Here is a 20,763-nt window from a genome sequence, read left to right as displayed (position 1 = left end):
AGACTGAGATGGCAGAATTCTTGACCGTACCACTTCACCTCGTAGGTAGGATTCCATGTATTTGAATATTTAGCTTTTTAAAAAATGCTCCATGTGATAAACTAGCTCACCAGGGAGAAAGGTTTAGCATAACACTCTCTTTTATTTGCTAGTTTACTACATGCAGGAAGCTATTTGTACTGGGGAGCATTCAAAAAATATGGAAACCCTGCCTTCAGTCTGAAGTGGTACAGTCCAGACTTTACCACCTTACTCTACCACTTCCTTCTTCATCATGTGTAGAATAGCTTTCAGTCTAATTTTACTTTCATTACTTAAGTTACTTGATGAGCTATTCTGCAGTAAGAGAGCTATACAGGCACTAATGTGTGTTATTGTTTATTTAGTCAGTAAAAGTATTTGTTAACTTTTTTGCATGTTTTTCATTAATCTTAAGATGCGTGCGCATTTAGATGTGAAGTTTATGGAGCCTGAGAACGCACACCCGGACCCTGTCATTGTTCCACCTAAAACTTGTATGGGTGCCCAAACTTAACAATGTGATTAATTGCTCTGCAGGGTCATTAAGCTGAGCTCAAAGCACAGTTCAACTGCATTTATACTGGAATGCCTTTTTTTTTCAAGGTGATTCTTGGTATGAAGTATTGGGTTAGCAGATGTTGTTGTTCCGTGACCTGGAATTATCTGAATCAATATGTACATCATAGGAGTGCATGTGATGAGATGTCCCTCTATGCCAGACGGTGTCATCGATAGTGGTACTGCAGCTGGAATAAAGTAGGTTAGCAGGCTAGCATCTGGTTTATGCAGCGAAGGGCGACTTTCCTTCACATGTTTAGACTTGCAGGACAGAATGTGTATTGCACATCTAGATAAGTAACTTCCAACTCTGTGATATGCCATCACCTGTATGGATATAATGTATCTGAATATCCAGATCAGAAAGGAATTTTGCTTCCATTTAGCCTATTACTGTGTTGAAGGGAAACATGATATAGTCCTGATCAACTTTTTTTTAGAAGATCTTTGCAGTTTTGGCAAAAGCAACTAGGATTACTGTCTTCTGTTGAAGGGGAGCATGATTCAGTTTGATAACTCATTTATGCAGTCCATTTGCCTTTGTACAGATGGGTGAGCGTGTGGAAAGTGAGGTTTACTTTAGCTGTTGCATCTGTATAGCATTTCTAATATAGTATATTCTGTGCCAGAAGAAGATCTATCCAGCACTATCTCTCATTACTTTTATTCTGAATGCTGTTAAAGGGCAGAAAAATCTGCAGTGGCATCCCCCTTCCCAAGCCTTTGCTCCCCTCCTCTTTCCATAAGCAGACATTTTGTACAATCTGGAGAGAAAGTTAAAGGATGAGATGGGGAGAAAGCATGAACTATGACCAGGTGGGGTGCAATGGGGAACATAGGTCGGCTTGCCAGCTACTTTTAAAAGGTCAGGGCTGGCTTGACTCACCAATCCTTACCTTTTCAAAATGCTCCTTGCTAGTTCCAAAGCAAGGTTATGTATATGCAGTGTTGGCTCAGTTCCTAAGGTAAATTCTAAAACACAAGAAGAACTTCGTTGAAGCTTCAGATAAGCTGACAGAATGCATCCACCTGATCAGTCTGCTTTCTAGCTCCTGATTCTCTCACACTGCTGGGGGTCCTAAATATCCCCAAGTGTTTATCTCAACTTACCCCAAAGCTTCCTGAAAACATGGGGACTCTTTGGCTCTTTATTGCCCTTTTAAGCTCTCTGCTTCTTCCAAGACTTTGCTCTTTCTGAGTTTATAGCTTAACCAGCCAGCTGGAATTCATATGCATAAGAAACTAAGAGAGGTGGCATGAATAGGTTTCCTTAAAAATGATGCACAGCCAGAACTTCAAAGTACATTCTCTTTGTGCTTATTCTATTTTGTCAATGTGCAGCACTGTATTTGCATTTCTTTTAAAAAGGAATCACTGCTTATAACACATGTGTACAGTGAGCATTTGATTTAACTGAATATTAGGGAGAATGAGATGTCTATTGATGCTGAAAGTGTGTTAAATCTGAATGCACTGAAGTCAATGAAAATGTGCATGCACAAAATGTATATGACTAGTTTTTAATGAAGGAGAAAATGTCTGTGGTTTCAGAAGTCTTTTAAATCCAGGTCCATTAAATTGAGGGTCCACTGTGTGTTCAATCAGAAAACAAACAATTGTTTTGTTAATATTCCACAATGTCATTGCTACTGGGTCTTTTTGAAAGTGGGAGAGAGATATTTGTTTTCCTTGCATCTGCTTCTTCTCAAGGTCTTGGTCAGTCAGGTGCCAGAGGCATGGGCTCTTTGTGTCCCAGGAGGACTTGCTTAGGAGAGCACATAAGCAATGATGACTTGTACTTGTCTACAGTTGAGCTGATTATTGCTCATACTAGTCTACAGTTGACGTGTGCCCACAATCATTAGAAATGTTCACTTATCTACTTATGATTGTGGATGTATGATACATGGATGATTGATACATGGATGTATGAAATTGGCCATTCATGTTTTCCATGCTCAGTGTTTAAATATCTAAAAATATCTTGTGATCTTAAGTACACTCCTTGTCAGGAATACTTTCTGGAGATATGTTTGTTTTAATTGTAAGCTATTCTACATTTACCTCTAGTGAAGACTTGTGGGGTATAAATGATACATTCTTCGTGTTTGCCAAACCAACCTGTTTTCCTTCAGGTGGCCATTATCTTCTTTACTCAGACAGAAGTAGCATCTTCAGCCCAGTAGGGATGCTTATCCTTGCCCCATTTTAATAGTTCTACTTTTGGTTGCCTTAGGGGTGAGTTTGCGGGCATCCCTTTCATGTTCCACATTGTATATGAGAAATCACTTTTTCTGAAAGAGATGACTGTTTGACCTGTGTTAATAAGGTTGCTGGGTCAGCTATGAAATGTCCAAGAACAAGCCTTTTGCTTGGCTGTGAAACTCTTAGCTTCCATACTCAAATCCGAAATGATACTGTACTCGTGTTTTCCTGATCCATGACAAAATCCCTAACTCTCTCTTCCTTTAAAAACTATACAAGCAATAGGCTCTTGCCTATACAACCTTGCTCTTTTTCCAGAATTGGACACCCTAATGCAGAGGGCCAAAGTTTCATGCAGAGGGCCAAAGTTAGCATACATGGTGGCTGCTGAGGATTGGAAATGACATCATTAAGCAGAAAGTGACATCATTAAACAGATGATGGCCCAAAATAAGCACTTTGTTCTAATTTAGAAACTCATTAGCTGCAAATGACAGAAGGGAAAAAGTGCCAGTCTTAGTCATATTTTCAAGATATGAGAGAGCCCAATCAAGCTGGGAGAGCAATTATAATGGGGCTTCCGGGGCCTGCATTCAGCCCACAGCCCTTATGTTTGACACCCCTGCCCTAACTGCTCCTCTTCTTGTGTGTATAACCAACAAGGATCAGAAAAATGTCCACAGGAATGAGGGGTATATATGTTCTTGAACTGTCAAAGGGGAACAGTGGAGTGAAGCAGTGGGGTTCAAAGAGATGTGAGAGAGAATGGGATGAGAACTTGTTCCAGATAACAGCAAAATCTGGAAGCCAAAAGGATCTTTGTTAAGAGAGTTCCTCAAAATAAAACTTCTCTGTAATGCCTGGAGCAGATTATAATATCCCATGATGTTTTAAAGGGTTTTTTTTTTTTTCATTTTCCTAATGTGATCAGACCCAGGCATACAAACTGATGTGTGTGGGAAAAGAGCAGCTAGCAGAGTAGCTGTTGTGGTATAGAATGGTAGTAAAAAACCCTTAAAAGCCCTGAAAAGAGTGGATAGAGAAGAAGGGGTTGATTGAAAGTGGAGAACTAGTAGTCTCTTCTCAGCCAGCACAACTGTATAAATTGGAGAAGGGGACAATCAAGGGCCACCGATAACGTGTGGTCATAAATGATGTTTAATAATAACAACAACAACAACAACAACAGGTATTTATATACTGCCTTTCTTGGTCTTTATTCAAGACTTTATTCAAGGCGGTTTACATAGGCAGGCTTTATTTAAATCCCTTATTAAATAGGGATTTTTACATTTGAAAGAAGGTTCTTTCTTTCAAGAACCACTACATTCAGGTGTTTCATTCCGATCTGGCTTCACATTCTAGCCTCCATCCTCCCACGCTCAGAGCAGATGGAATAGCTCGGCTTCAGCTTGTCAGCTGCTTCAAGGTCGCACGGTGCCGGTGACCTCGAACTGGTGACCTTGTGGATGTTATCTTCAGGCAGACGGAGGCTCTACCCTCTAGACCAGACCTCCTGCCCATTTATAAATGCCTGTTTTATAACCTCCTGCCTGTTTCCTTTAATAAAGTTATTTTACCTAGAACTGTAGGGCCATCACTGGAAACTGTACTGATTTTTCCATTTAACATATATATTTTCTCCAAATATCTTTCTGCAGTACCAGAGGCGCTGCTGGGGAGTGGGGGCCAAAGCAGTTTCTTCAGGATCTGGGATGCCTGTGTAAAGCAGTCCCTTCCCCTCGGCTTCCAAGCCAGCCTCAGTTGAGAAAGCAATGGCGTCTCCTCTACTTTGCTCTCGCTTTCCGGAACGTTTTGGAAGCCAAGGGGGAGGGACCACTTTACACAGGCATCTCGGTGGCTGAAGGAACTTACTGCTTCCCCCCTTCAGGAATGCCTCTGTGCAGTACCATTATAACAATTTTGTATCTTATTTTCAGAGAACAATTCATTTTTGAGGTTCCTAGTACTTGCTTATTAGCTATGTTAGATCTGCTTTGAATTTTCCTGGAGAAATCTACAGGAAACATGGAATACATACTATTTTTCAAATCTTCATCAGAATTTGGCAGGTCCAGTTACAGTGCATTGGATCATGGGATTTGTAGTATTTATGATGTGGAAACATTTAATTGCTATGCACATGCATGCATGTGCGTGTGCACAGGTATGTGTATTTCAGAACTGCATGGGATTTATAGGCATTTTCTCATTTGGATACAGAGAGATGTCAAGCCTTCAGAGAGCATATAGGTTAAAGCCCTTTGAAATGAAACAAGTAAAATAGAAATGTATTGTCAGTTTGTGGACACGGTCTGTTAATGCTAGTTTGAGGGCAGCTGGAGCAGCAGGTACAAAGCCCAGGATCAACTGGACAGAAGGTCAAAGCATCCTCCACCAAGGATAACTGAAAACATGGTCACTGCTGTTAAAGCTAGTGTGTGCGAGCCAAAATATTCATCCAAGGAGTCTGGAAGTAGGATGCAGGGACATGGCAGGATGATAAAGAAACAGACTGAAGAAGATAAACTGTGGTCAGAGAAGAAGGAACCAGATAGGCAAAACAAGGCTAATTACGGCCTGCATGCAAAGAACCTGACCTTGGAAATATTAGTATCCAGGCTTGCTCAGGGAAGACCAGAAGAGTTTCCTGAAGATTGGGACATGTTTAAGCCTGGGGGGCAAAAAGAAATGCTATTGTCATTCAGTGTTTCAACCAAGAAGGAACTTGTCAGCAGAAATGGCATTGTGTAGATTAGAAGGTTCTCAGTTTAAATCACTTACTCACACAGACACAGACACAGACACAGACACGGGTGGGGGAGAGAGAGAGAGATGCTAAAGGTGACAAAAGACTGATAGCTATGCAAGGGCAGGGTCATTAATGCAGCATTACAAGACATTTGAATCTGTGTTGCAGGCAAATACAGTGGTACAAATGCTTAGGATTGGGGTCAGCAGCAGAGACATATCTCTTTCCCTAAGTTTAAAAGGCATGCAGTTTAAGATGCTAGCAGTCCCCTCACTGTATCTGCAGGCTAGATTGCCTTTGTTCTCACAGTGTCTCCAGTGATCAGCGCTATAAACCACACTTGTAAGAACTTGCTTTGCCTCTTCTTTTATTTGGAAACAAGTTTGAAAGTTTGTTGTATTGGGAAAGGGCCATGGCTTAGTGGTAGCACACGTGCTTAGCATGCAGAATCCCAGTTTTGTCTCTGGCATCTCCATGTAGGGCAAAGAAAAAATTCCTTGTCTGAAACTTTGGAGAGCTACTGCCAATCAGTGTTGACAATACCACCTGGACAAACCAACTGACATTGTCAGGGCAGCTGTGACTTATAAAACAGCCATGTGGGCCAATTGAACATACTCTGCTTGTCCTCAGCTTTTTCCTATGGAACTAGTATAGTTATATTTATCTACCAAATATGTCCATCAAGGGCCACCTCATGCACTATGACCAAGACCCAAAGAACTGTGCAACTAGTTCTCTGCACCAAAGAGGGCTTTGAACTTGTGTTTTGAGCATGAGACACATATACCACATGGCACAGAGAAGCAGAGGAGACTTTTAAGAGCATATTTTCTTAGGGCCTGAGTGCCTGCTGTTCAAAAATTCCAGTAGGTATGCCCAGTCCTAGAGTATGCCTAACTTAGTTCTTTACATGTCAACCTTTAAAAACATTTTTAAAGTACGAGTATAATGTTTTTTGTAATGAGTGTCTAAAATTGCAGATTGTAAATGTGACAAGTATTTGCAGACGTGTGTTATGTGGTGCACTGGTAGGAAATCTTGGACAGACTGCAGGGCCCTGAACAACATCCACTCAGTGGCAAATCTGAGTTTATTGCCAGTTCCCTGAACATCATCCTTTGGTGACACAGCAGAATTTATTGCTACCTAGTGAGGGAACTGGTGTAAATTATAATCAAACAGAATTGGCTTCACGCATGTGTTTCTTTTGATCTTGTATAGTGCCACCTGCTGTCCATTTAGGGGATATAGCGGATAAGTGTAAAACCTTTAGACCCATCTGTCTTTTTCATGAAAATCTTTTTCATTGTAATTATTCAGTAGCACACTAACCACATGAAGGTCCAAATATTAAGCTACACAATGCCACTGTTTCTCTGTTTTCCAGAATTTGCAGTGTAACAAGAAATATGGTTGATAGGTCTAGACAGGCTTATTAAAACTATGTATTGCTGAATCTTTGGAAAGCATTCTTTGTTTATACAGTACAAACTATCATAACATCAGCTAAGAAGTAGATTGCAAATATAAGAGTAGATTGGTTTCAGGATTTCAGTAGTTCCCAATAGTCCATCACATTCTAGTACGATCAAGAAACAGACGACAGATGGGCAACCCAATGAGATGGACAACCCAATTCTGCGCTCCTGGTACCCAGGGCTTCAGCAGTGCTGAAAATGGCTGATGCTTTATCCTGCATGCTCCACTGGCAGTGCAGACGGCTCCTCGGGAGAAGGGGACTTTTGTTTCCTTCCCCTGGATAACCTGAGTAGCCCCACAATGGGGCTACTCAATTCAACCTTGACTCTCGGCGTACAATTTTGAGCCTCTGTGTCAGACTGGCAGCCCAAAACAGAGTCCCACCTCCCTCCCACCCCACTCCGTCCCCCAACACGCCTCCTCCCTGCCCTCTCCCCACCCTTCACATGCCTCCCCCCACCCCGGAATGCCTCCTTCCCCCATGCCCCCATCTACCTCTCTGCTCTCTGGCAGTCCTTATGACCACAAAACAGTGGAACTCCAGTGCTCGCTTGGTGCAAACCCAGCGCTGACCAGTGCTGGGCTAGCACCAGTGGAGCACAGGCACTAGGAGCTGGCCTGCACTGTATAGGATTGGACCCTGAGTTACAAAGATGGGGCAGCTCAGTTCTCAGTGGTTTAAGTCATGGGGGGGGGGAGAGCAAATTTAGGCTTCAGGAGGCACTCCTTTACTTTCTCTCATAAAAATGCCTCCCCCAGTTCATGTCTTTGGGAAAAGGAAAGGTGTTGTGGACACTTTTGCAATGACAATAAAACTTGCCCTTGGCACTAATCCAGCCTCCACTTGGCAGGATTCACACAAGCACGTATGTGCATGTCTGTCCATCCATCCAATATGTCAGAGCTCAAAGAGATGCATTGCACTTCAACTGGGACCTTTGCAATGTTCAGGCAGCCCTTTTATTATCCTGCCCATAATAATAACAGTCATCTTATTGGTCACAAATAACAGTTGCTTGTTCCCTTACCCTGTCAGCTAGAGGATATTGATTTGTGTCACATGTAGTGCTGACTCTGGGGATAATATAACCTACCTTACCTTGTACATACTATCTGGGGATTGGATCTGGGCAAGTAGGGTAAGCAGACGCTACAAAAGTGATGTCCCACTAGAATGAACGAGTGAGTGAATCTCATGTAGATCACGGTATGCTAACCAAAGCAACTTGTCTGGTCCACATTTACCTCTGGAGAGCAAGTAGAATGAATAGATTTGGAGGGATTTTGTCCTTTTGCATCTCTTAAGATGGCATGCCAGACTGCTGCCCTTATTAAGATTTGTGTCAAAAGGTCACAGTCGAGCTCCTTCATCTCTGGAAAAGGAAAAGCCTCCAAAAGTAAAGGCAATCCAATGTGTGCTTAACTGGAGGGGCAGTTTAATCTGAAAACCGATAACTGGCTGGATGTTGAATGGATAATGTATTCTTGGAGGAGTGCAATGACACTGCGCTCCCCCAGAACATGACCACTGGGTGGAGGCAAAGAGACATCTCTGATTTCCCGAGAGACCTCATGTGGGAAGGAAACCTATTAAAATTACATTAGAGAGGAGATGTTCATTACTGGGGCCTGCTGCTGTTATGTATATTTGGGGTATAGCTCACCTTGACAAAAAAAATAACAATTATTTTGTACAATCAGATTATAACCAAAAGGCCCCCGACAGATGGAAGAAAAAAATGCCTTGGCATAAATGCATACTGTACTAGGAATTATTATAGATCTTCTAAGACAAAACATGAAATAAAAACAAACAGTGAAACAGCTGCTGAAAGGCAAGGTTTCCAAGGATCCTCAACGCTGTCTTCACCCTTAGATCTCCTAATGGACTTTCATCGGCTAGTGAAAGTAAAGGTGAAATTCTGTACAAAACAATTTAAAAATTGCATGTTGGTTAGCACACACATGCCTACCTGCTCCGTCTCCCCAGGTGGCTGGGGAAGGAGGAGCCGAGCCCTGGAGCCTGCCGCCTTTCTCTTATCTCCAGCTTCAGCTGACCGGGGAACAGGCTTCTCACTTCCTCTGGGTACTGTGTAGAACGACCCAGGAGAAAGAGCATGCTATGTGGTTCTGGGTCATTTCAAACTGGATCTTGGCGTCTGAGGAGGATTGGGCTCTTAAGCAGCCAAAGGGTGGGGACGTGGAGAAAGAGAATCAGCTGTGGAAGGGGCGCCCCTTCTTCCTGCTGGGTGTAGGGTACAATTCACCTTTTTGCCACCCTTTCAAACTCACCACTTGACACAAAGCTTTCAGGCCATGTCGTGAGTGGACTAGCCCTCACACACACACTAGCCCATGTATTGCTCAATGCACACTCAATGCACACACTATATTGACACAACGTGGCAGCTCATGTGTGAGAGAAAATGATTGTGAGAATTGGCCTTGAGATCTTTCCTCTAATTCAGGTGTGCCCAAACCCTGGCCCAGGGACCATTTACAGCCCTCAGAGACACCCAATCCAGCCCATGGAGAGCCCTTAGTCTTCAAAGAGTCTCTGGCCCTTTGGAGACTTGCTTGTACTTTGTGCAAAGCTTTTTATAGGCCTTGAGCTATTGTGAGACCTTCATTCATTCATATAAGTTCCATCTTTAATATGTTCATTTATGTAAATTTATTCAAATTTTAAATGTAAATTAATTATTTTTTTTTCCTTGCCCCTGAGACAGTGTCAGAGAGATGATGTGGCCCTCCTGCCAAAACGTTTGGACACCCCTGCTCTAATTGTCAAGCAAGTGAGGTGAAGAAGAAAAAAAAAATGGCACTCCTGTCCTGTATGTAATTTATTATGCAGCAGTAGATGGCACTGCTGAGCCAGAGCCATTAGGCATTCCCAGTCTGTGTCCAAAAAGCAGTCTTTTCCCTTGGGAAAGCTGATGGCCAAGGCAAAATTAGGTAACGTAGGTGCTAAAGGGAGCCAGAAAAGTTTTATCCTAAGAGCACAGAAGGGAGGAAGAACACCCAATTTTTGTTCGTCTGGACTGTTTCTGAGCTGGTTGTGTTGTTCTATTGCACATAAGAGGCAGAGCTAGAATGGCTTCAGGCTGATCCATAGCACAGAGCCAGTTTGCATTGTTGACTAAACTGCTGTATACTCCCAACATCCAATCCTAGCTGGGGGCTAAATGTCAATGTTGTTCATATTTCCTGAAAAGGCACTTAGTATTTCTGAAAATTCTCCCATGACGCGAACTACTGGGACAAAAATGTTCCTTTGTTTTGGAAAAAAAAAGTTCCAGCCAGCTACTGATGTTTAAGATTGGGAAACTGTAATATGCTTTCTGCGTAGGTGAACAACTGAAAGACCAGCAGCCAAAGAAACTGAAGTGATGCCTGCCCTCTAGGGTAAGGGGTAGTGTTTCTGCCCTAAGGTGTTGTTCTTACTCAGTTACAGTATTCAGTTCTGTGACACTTGGCTGGTGATTGCCCAGGTGGAGATTCTGCTTGCTGGAGCAACAGTTATTGAAACTAATGGTCTAGTTACCTTAGCCAATGTAAAAGCCATTTTTGACAAATCGGTCATTCTTTATTCATATTTTTCCAGCTGTTTCATTAATAGATGAACTGCTGAATTCAAATTCAATAAATGAGCAACTGCCTGTGAAAAACGTTGTTGTGGCATTTGCAGACACATTTGCAAGGACTGTTGCTTTTTAAAAAATCTAACCCTAATTTTATGGAAACCTTTAGAAAAGCTGTTGCTCTCACAATGTGCCGGTAAATGTGAGGAGGTGGAGGAAACGGGAGATTATCTGTTGTGTCCTGAAGGAGAAATAAACCAGACCTATACTAGGGTGAGTTGCATGTGTGCAAATATGAACAGATTGGATTTTGTGGAGAAAAATGGTTATGTCTATCCATGTATGGGCAGCTACAAAAAAAGCTGGATAACTGTTTTATGCTGTCCTCGCCCTCATTATGGAAGTAATTCAGAAACACACACTGTGGTCTATTTCTCATTTGATGTTGGATAAACAACTAGTGATTGGAGCTAGACACATCATTGCTGTTTGGGCAGAAGATATAAAGGGGCTGTCCCAAAGTGTGAGCGGCTAGCTGGGCATCAAAGTGGTAGGCAGGTATGCTATGCATGCCACGTACCCCTGCCTCTTTCTCCCCGCCACTGCCCAAAGCAGCTGTTTCACTTGGTCATCCACAAGTGGACCAGCCTGTGATGCTGGTGATAAGAATCTTTCACATTGAAAAAAAAAGTTAAAGCAGTCCATGGATTGTGGTGGTGGAGAGTTTTGCTGAGGAAGCAGTGCAAGGGAAGGGATGTTTTTACACATTTCTCTACCATTTTTCCGATTGACTCCGCCTTCATTTGATGGGGTAACCTAAGGTAATTGTGTATATGCACATGTACATAAGGCTAATTATGCCCTGAGTAACAGATATGTGACAGGTTTCATAAGTCATGCTATAGTGTTTGTATAACTACAATAGGTATATATTGAAGATAAAATATAGAAAGTAGAAACCTGGCTTCATGTTCTGGATATGTATGAATTTGAAAAAAAGATGATTTACTCTGTTCAAAATAGTACTATTAGACTAGGGGCAGGAGTTGAAAGACATTGTACAAAAAGCATTTTAATGACTCTGATTGTTTCCAAGTGATAAGAGATTCAAAGTCTCATTAAGTTTTTTCATCATGAAACTTTCAGAATTCACCAAACTCTCAGGGGTGGTGAACCTATGGTATGTGTACCCAAGGTAGCACATGACTTGTTGGCACACAGCATATGTAGTGCTGCTCACTAAATACATCCCCTTCCTTCTCTGTGCTCTATTCTTGCCCAGGAGTTAAAGGGAACATGTCCTTTTAAACTTTAAGTACTGAACAAGGAAGAAGTAGTTCACTACCCCTCCCCTTGTTCCATATTTACATGACATTTAAAACTTAAAAGGATGTATTCCCTTTAAACTTTAAATCCCGTGCAACAATGGAGCACAATGAGGAGTTGTCCCCCCAAGTTTCTTCCAGTGCTGTGGGGTGGGGGACTCTGCTGCACTCCAGATTACCTCTCCTTACTTACAAGTAGGGAGGGATAGGAGATTTGGAACCCGCCCCAATTCCCTTTTGTTTATTTGCGAGGATAAAGAATTGAGCATAAGCCTCATTTTACACATGTTTGCAGTGTGGGCCATTCTCGGGATATGCTCCTGGATGAACAGAAGTACAGTTAGACAAGCAGTCTCTGTTGTTGTTGTATCCATGTACTTCTAGTTCAGTGTGAGCCATTCAGATTTTTCTTTTCAAGAACTTCTGCTCCAAAGGGAAGAGCCTGACCCAGGCCGGTAACATGGTTCTAGGAGCAGAAGTGATGGCAAGAGGCATTAGGTCCACAGGCAGTACAATCACCCTTCTCCCATTAGGCTGGCTCCGACTGAGACTTGCCTCTTCCAAAATTCTAATGAGTGACTGCCCCTTGCTGGAGAAGCAGATTTTGAGGTTTTGCACCTTTCATGCTTGCCTCCGTCTTTCTTCCATGCGGAACGATTTAGTAGTGCCATTGGCTGCTACGCAGGATTGTCACACATGAAATAATTTTCCCGTGTGTGCATGTTATGTGTGTTTAAAAGCACACTTGGTAGCAACCCCAAACCTTGCCTTTGATACTGCAGACTTTGATCAGATATCCTTAGCCTAGTTATGAAAAATCCCATAAGTCAGAAATGTGTAGTGTGATGTCCAGGGGAAGAAGACATGGCATATGTGATCTACTGAAATGTTTAAACGTATTTATATGCTGAGGCTACAGGCTTGTGGCTTATTATTTATGACTCTGTTTGAATTCAACAAGACTGTCTCAATAGGACTATCATTTAAAAGGGTCCAACTTGCACTTCATTTCAGCAATATAAATTGCATTAACTGAAACTTTAAACCAACAAACTGAGCAGATGGAACAACATGTTGGCCCTGTAAACTTGGCAGACTTGTTAACAAGCAACATTTGCAGCTGAGGGGAAAGTATCATAAAACTTCCGTGACATTATTATGATGCCTATACAGTTATAACTAATGATAGAAATGTCTTGCTCAGATTTCCATGGCTCCTTCCAGGAACCAAGACTTCCTGACGCTTGGGGTGGCATACCAAATGCTGCTCCCCTTAACTGATGATCTGCCAGCCTCTGCTTCTCTCATTTTCCAGTGTTCTGGCTCAGCACTCTTGTCCTTTCCACATTTCCGTCTCTGCTCTCCTTTTGCAATCCAGAGATTGGAAGGAAGAGGAGGAGCAATGAAGGCAAATAGGCAGAGATGGGCAGCCCCACCAATATGTTGCCTGAGGCATCAACTTCAGCTAACGTCATGGATGGGCTGGCTCTGGCTTCTTCTATAAAGTCACTAAGGTCTCTTCGTCAAAAACAAGGCCAGTAGAGGAGTCCCTACCCAGTTGTGGTGGTGGAGCTCATGAGTGTCTTGGTGGAGCTCTGCTTTTGGGGTGCAGAAGAAAGCAGTAGTGAGCACGCAGTGCAAGTCAGAATAGCAGGCAAGGTACTAAGTGGATTAGGGTTGCACCGGTAGAGATTACCTCATGGCTGCCATAAAGCAGCTTCTGCTGACAGACCCCTCCACATGCTGCTTTGTAGCAAAAAAGCAATAGCAAACTGACTTGGCAAAGTAAAACGTATTTCCAGCATAAGCTGCACTATCTCACAGGTTTCAAGCCACACTTAGAGTCATTCTTGATGGCAGCTGCTGCTACTTATAGTAGGTGACACAGCCTCCTGTAATGAGGCCAATGTCAGCCTCCACTAACAAGGTGGGTAAAATGTGGCTCTGTAAAATGCAAGGGGTCCCAAGAAACCCCCTATAATGATGAAAGTTTCACAAATGTAAGTCTGTAGAGCAAGATCCAGCCAAAGTTGACCCCTAAGGCTGCAATCCTATGCATTCTTTTGTTGTTGTTCAGTCATTAAGTCGTGTCCGACTCTTCCTGACCCCATGGACCACAGCACACCAAGGCCCCCTGTCTACCACTAACTTCCAGAGTGTGTCCAAATTCATGTTCATTGTCTCTGTTACACTATCTAACCATCTCACCCTCTGCCGTCCCCTTCTCCTTTTGCCTTCAGTTTTTCCCAGCATCAGGGTCTTTTCTAAAGAGTCCTCCCTTCTCATGAGGTTACCAAAGTATTTAAGCTTCAGCCTCATCATCTGTCTTCCAGTGAACAGTCAGGGTTGATTTCCTGTAGGGTTGACTGATCTGATCCCCTTGCAGTCCAGGGAACTCTCAAAAGTCTTCTCCAACACCATAATACAAAAGCATCTATTCTTCGGTGCTCAGCCCTCCTTATGGTCCCACTCTCACAGCCATACATTACTATGCATTCTTACTAGGGATTTATTCCCACTGAAACTAGTGGAACTTACTTCCAGGTAAACACACAGAGGCATGTCAATAGGAGAAAGTTGTTCATTTGCTTAAAGCTCCCATGTCAATCAGTTCAACTTATAGTTACAGGTGTTGTTCAGAAGGATCATGTATTTTAAAAGATCATTTTCAATGCATTATTTGAAAATAAGGAATCTCCAAGTTGCAGAAGGAATCTACCTCTTTTATGAAAACCATTTATCATATCTGAAATATTCTCCTTAATTTTTAAGTGACTCAGGGCGCAATCCTAATTAACTCTCCAGCACTGGCTGTGCCAGTGGGGCATGTGCTGCATCCTGCAGTTGGGGGGCAGTCATGGAGGCCTCCCCAAGGTACGGCAATGTTTGTTCCCTTATCTAGGAGTTGCATTGCCCTTATGTCAGCCCTGGAAAATTATCGTAGTTAGGGTTGCGGCCCCATTATGTTTTTAAGACCAACTACGCATTACATCAGCCATGTGTAATGAAGCTCCAGTTGCCCCTTGTAAAGTGCTCTCAATAAAGGGTGTTTGTACAAGGGAAGGATCAAGGAGGAGCAATTGCTTAATTCTTTCCCTATCAGCCTGTTTTCTCCTGAAACAGACCACGCAACTGCTTTTACTTCTGCTGGTGTTCTACACTCATCTTTGCTGTGCAAATGGGGGTCTGGAATCTTGCAGGGGTAAAGGCAGCTGGGGAGTGGGGCTGGAGCTTCAGGCAGAAAACAGGCTGGCAGGGGAAGAATTAACTATCCTCCTCCCTTCCAGTGTTTTTCTACCTCAAAACATCCTTTTCTCCTTGCTTTCTTATATGCAGTTGTAAGTAATGTGTAGTTTGCCCTGCTATTAACAGCTAACTCTGAGATGGTACATTAACAAGATGTTTGTGATGCTAAATATTGGAGCTGTTTATTGGGGGATGTAGCTTTGCAGTCATAATTAGATCTTTCTACTTGCATTTATCTGAGATAACATTCCACAGACTCAGATAAAATTACCCTTAATGATCCATTTTTCCATAAAAATGAGAGAGTACAGTAATTCTTGCATTATGGAAGTTTGTTATTACACCTCTTGAACATACTCTTGTTTAATGCAGCCTCATCTGTGTAGTGTTAAAGCCCGCATGCTCTGAAGGGGGCAGGGACCTGGCATTTGAGGGAAATGGAACATACAGCATTATGAAAACGATAAGTAAATTTTCAGTGATTTTCAGAGCAGAGACAGCTTCTGGCAGTTTGCATCAAAGGGACACACCAACTCTCTAGTCTAAACTATGCTCTGTTCTTGTTGGGCCCCCCCCCCCCGATGCCCTGACTCCTGACTTACCCTGGAGTAGGGACCCAATGCCCAGGGTGGGGAAGCTTCCCTGCCCTTGAGGGGGTCAAAAAAGGTTGGCTCACCCCAACCAGACAGGTGAGGCAAACTGAAGGAAACAAGCCATGAACGGGAAAGGGCCTTTTCTGCCCCACCTGGAGGAAGGGGAGGGGCCAAAGGGGGCGGGCTTGCTCCATAAAACAGGGAAGCCAGGGATGAGAGGCAGGCAGTGTGAAGCAGGGAGCTGTGAGGTGAACAGTTCCTGCTCCTAAGCCAGGTTTGGCAGCTCTGCTAGGGAGAAGGACAAGGGTGCTGGAACCCCTCCAGCCAATGTGAGGCTTCCCTGTGGGTGGAACAAGCCTGCTCCAGGTCCCTCAAGGGGTGGGACCCTACAGTTCTAAACAGTGAAATTGTTTTAATATTTCTTGCCCTTCCCCTTTCCATCATCTTTGTCTACTACAGGCCTAAGAGTGTTTATCTGTAAGGTTTAGCCCTGAGGGAGGGATATAGTTACCCTGTGTTTTCTCGCTTTGCATGTCTCCCCTCCTGTGACAGCATAATTCTTCTCATAGTGCTTAAGCAATAGTGGAGTTGGCCTGTCCCCATAACATGTATGATGCTTCTGCTTAGTTACTTTTTAGAAGACTTTAGAGGGGGCACGGACTACAGAACCCTTGTCATTTACAAGTCCGGACTGTAAGTTTAACAGTTGTTAAGATAGGAGGATTTCTGCAAGTCTTGGCAGAAATGGGACCATTGGTGGCTCTGGAGGCTTGGTTTTTTTGAGAGACTATAGTGTGATTTTAAAGGATTAGATACTCCCTTCTGTGACTGCTCCCTAACCATCACCACCCACAAACTGGCAGCGTTATGTTACTTATTTAGAACAAGTAGTTTGGCCCTTAGTTGTGCCATGCCTCAACGATCTGTTGTTTCTTTGCTTTTAGTTCTCTGTCCCCCTTGGCCCTGTCTAGTACTTCTGTCACCCTCCCCAGAACAAGCATATTCTTTTGTCTTTGTTTTAAGATGTACCAACCACTTTTCTGGACAAAGACTAAAACTAATTTATGGTTCTGTTCTGCAACAGTTGCCAAATGTTTTCCCCACAGTTCTTTTTGTTAGTTTCATTATTCTTCCAAGCACTGTTTTCTCTGTTCTTTTTTCGAACCTCTGTCTCCATAACCTGTTCTTTCCTCAGATTCCTCAGACTGCTCTGATCCCTCCTGAGCTTTTGGCCCCATTATTTCCCTTTCTCCTGGGACTCCTTCCTACTCAGCTCTTAACCTGCTTTCCATAGCTCCTTCTGTTCCTGAGGCTTACGTGGTATTTGAATCCCAGTCAAATTGACCGTTTGTTCTTGCTACCATCCTGTTTTCCAATACTACTAATAAAATTTCTGCTATAGACAGCTTTTTTTTGCATAGCTGGAATATTCATGAATATTCTGTGACATCACATCTATATTACTAATCATGATCACAGGCTTGCACTTCTATATTTTGCCCTTGAAGAGTGCATTGTCTTTTTGTTTTTCTCTTCCCCTACTTGCTTCCTTCTTTGCAACTCTTAGGACCAAACTATTTATAACTTTAAATACATTATTTAATCTACTGTTGTAAATTGTAAATAACAGCCATGGGGGACCCTGAACCCGATCAAGACTGTAGTATTGGGGGGGGGGAGATGGGGGACAGAGATTGAAAAAAAGCACAGGAGACCACTCTCATGTCTAATTTATCTTTTAGAGTTGCTGGAGTGGCCAAGAATGTGCATAAGTCTTCCAGAAATACAGCTTGGTCCAGTGATGTAGCTGGGGCTTTCCCTGATTTGGGTCACACCCCCCAGATACTGCCCCCACCCAGCTGCCCCAGAAGTAATTGTGGTAACTTGATGGCATCACCACAATTACTTCCTGAGCATCTGCCCAGAGCATCATGCATATGACAGTGGCTGCAAGGGGCAGAGCTCTGCCCTGCACAGCTGCTGTCAGAGCAATTGGCTGAGTGATGCTCTGGGCAGGTGCCCAGAGTAGGCAACAGTGGTTGTGAGGGGGGAGCACTCTGTTGCTGCCCCTCATGAGGAACCACAGAGTGCTGCCTGGTACCACATGGTACCAGTGACCCCCCCCAGCTATGCCACTGGCTTGGCTCCTATCCTAAAAATGTTGAACATGTATCTGCCCAGGAGTGTGGCTGGTAGCCATGTTGGCGTCAGGCAGCCTTGCTTGCAGGTGTGAGTTTTTCTGTCCACTTGGACATTCACTGATCACTGGAAATGGGAATATTTTCTGAACAAAGCTAAGATGGTTTGCTTGTTGTCTGAACTGTAATAAGAAATGAAGTCCTTGCCTTGATTAGGCTTGCCTTTGTTACTATTTTGGTATTTATGTCATCACTTGAACATATATTTTTTAATTTATTGTTCTTAATAAACTTTTAATACTCAGTTTCATATATGAACTAGAATGAATGTGTAAAACATTGTGTCATATTGTTAAATTTTTCAGCCAAGAGGCACTTTTTAAGTGGGTGCTCTTCTTTTATTTAGCAGGGGGAGAGTAACTGGCTCTCCTCACCCCAGTACTGTCTTTTCTAGTGGCTGTCTGCTGGTGTTCTTTTGCTTTTTTTAAGATTGTGAACCCTTTTGGGACAGGGAGCCATTAGTTGTTTGTTTGATTTTGCCTGTAAACCACTTTGTGAACTTTCCGTTGAAAAGCGGTATATAAATACTGTTACTAATAATAATTGTTCCCTATGGGTTTTTCAATTCCTAAGTCAGCTCTCTCATCATGGTTGTGTTTGGCCAACCTTAGAAGCATGTCCATCATCAGAGGGAGTTTAGGATATACAGCGTTTCACAAATTGTAGGTCAGGACCCATGATGTGGCTCCCCAGCCAATTTCAGGTGGGTTGCGTAGCATCTGGTTCAGCTTCCATTGAAAATACAGAGCTGAAAATACAGGGTACAGAGCTGCTGGGCAGAGTGGGCTTCCGGTGGGAGAGGGGCATGGTGCTCTGCCCTGAATAGGTGAGAAGATGAAACTTTGGAAAGGGGGGAGGGCTGTGTGGTTGGAGAAGAATCTGTGTTCTGCTTTAATTTCCAAGCTAGAATGTTTGAATCATGAGCTATGCAAAATAACAGCACAAGTGTGCTGTGTAATGTGACCTTTGGTTGATCATGGCTTAGGTTTGAAGCCTAAATTGATTATGTCACTTCTGGCCATGAAATCACTTCCAGGTTAATGACATCACTTCTGGTGGGTCCTGACAATCAACAGATTGTCATTCTAAAAAATACAACCTGGTGCTAAAACGTTTGAGAACCACTGGGATATAGTGTATGTTGAGTCCTACTCATCCTGCCCACATCCCGCCCACATCCCTCCCACATCTTCATCCTGTGTGTGAGTTTATGCCAGCACTAGTTGCTCCACGTTTAGGGATATGTTGGCATAGCAGTGCATCGTATCTATAGTGCATCCATTGGTGAAACTGGAATTACAATAATGGGGCTGTTTTTGTGTTAATGAAGCTGTTATTTCTTTGGCATCTTAGGGCATGTGACATATTCTGTCTACTCACCCTGGCATTTCTGAAGTATAAGAATCCACCATTTCTCTACCCATAACAGAATGGGTTGGTAGCCAACCTGTGATGCATGGCTGTGAGCTCAAGTGTTCCTATTTAAATTCTGAAAAATTCAACTTGCCAGCTTTCTCCACTACAGAGAATATGTGACTGCAGACTATTCTGAAAGCTTGGGAACCAGAAAACAGATAAACACAGAGTAGGTTTTATTACACTTTAAAATCTAATATTTCCTAAAGCACTTTCCTGTGGGATGGTTTTATATTTTGGACCTTGAGAGTTAGTGATTGCAGTACTCTTGGCTACCCAACTGGGTTGGAAGGATTTTTAAGTGAGAGGGACCTTGTTAAACTTTATACCATCCTAGAAATTGTTTCCTGAAATGATGTGCCAAAGATCCTAGCTCTAACTATTTTTTTTTTTGTACTAACCATTTTTTAGCACTGTTATATACACCTGTGATTTATACTTTCACTGCCGTATCTTTAAAAAATTATGTCGTGAGTAGACTTTGGTTTAGGCAGTCCTTGGCTTGGAGGATCATGGGCAGGATTAACATCAGATGGGGCTGAGAACACACAGGGCTTGACCCCTGAATTCACAGTACCCATTGACAGAGGTAGCCATAGGGTTTGGTAGGCTCAGGATCAGGCTTTGCCCCAGAGCCCACAGCAACCTGACACCGGCACAGATAATGAATAAACACTATGCATGTGCTCCTTTCTTCCCTCACTTTATTAATTTATTGTGAGGGGTGCCCCAAAAAGGGGAGTCTCTGGGCGTCAACCGGCAGGGTGCCAAGTGTCGGCTGGATGGTCTTGGGACTCCTGGGTGGGATGTCCACCTCCCTGGGGTTCCTTGCAGGGGAAGCCTCAGACCAAGCCAAGGGGAGGGGGTTCACGACACCCTTGTCCTCCTCCCTGGAGGCAGGATCTGAGGCCCTTGGTCTTCAGGCAGGGGCTCCGGCTCCGGCTCCAGCTCCAGTCTCCTGCCTTCCCTCTCCAGAACTGCCTGTCATCACAGGCCTCCCTGCTTTTATCCTTTCCAGCCACACCCTTGGCTCCTCCCCTTCCTCCCTCTCTAGGCTTAAAGGGGCCCTGACCCTGGCCTGCTTCCCTTCTCTTTGGTGGTTAATGGTGACCCAGCCTTGCTTACTGCTCAGGTCAGATGAGCCCTGGGGGGGCAGTCTCTCCCACCCAGCTTACCTGGTCAGCTGGAGAGGTCGTGGCGGCTCTATGGCCAGGCAGTTCTGCCCCTCGCCTGCAGCCGGGCAAGGCAGGGGTCAGACAAGGGCTCGACCCCTGACATTTGTAATAATAAATTATAATTATAATGTATTCATTTATCCAGTGATGTGTAAACCCAGCAAGCATTGGACTGGAAATAAACCAAACTATTCCCCCCTCAAAAACAAAA

The 20,763-nt window shown here is 43.4% G+C and overlaps 1 protein-coding gene across 9 annotated transcripts in view; it reads left to right on the top strand.

The window, feature by feature from the left end:
• The window catches only part of TSPAN4 (tetraspanin 4), a 375,697-nt gene that overhangs the window by 94,047 nt on the left and 260,887 nt on the right, over positions 1 to 20,763 (top strand). The gene's annotated exons all lie outside the window — the stretch shown is intronic.

Source organism: Tiliqua scincoides, chromosome 1 (genome assembly GCF_035046505.1).
Source record: "Tiliqua scincoides isolate rTilSci1 chromosome 1, rTilSci1.hap2, whole genome shotgun sequence".
Lineage (NCBI taxonomy): Eukaryota > Metazoa > Chordata > Lepidosauria > Squamata > Scincidae > Tiliqua > Tiliqua scincoides.
Note: the sequence above shows the minus strand (reverse complement) of the source record. Positions and strands in the feature narration are given on the sequence as shown.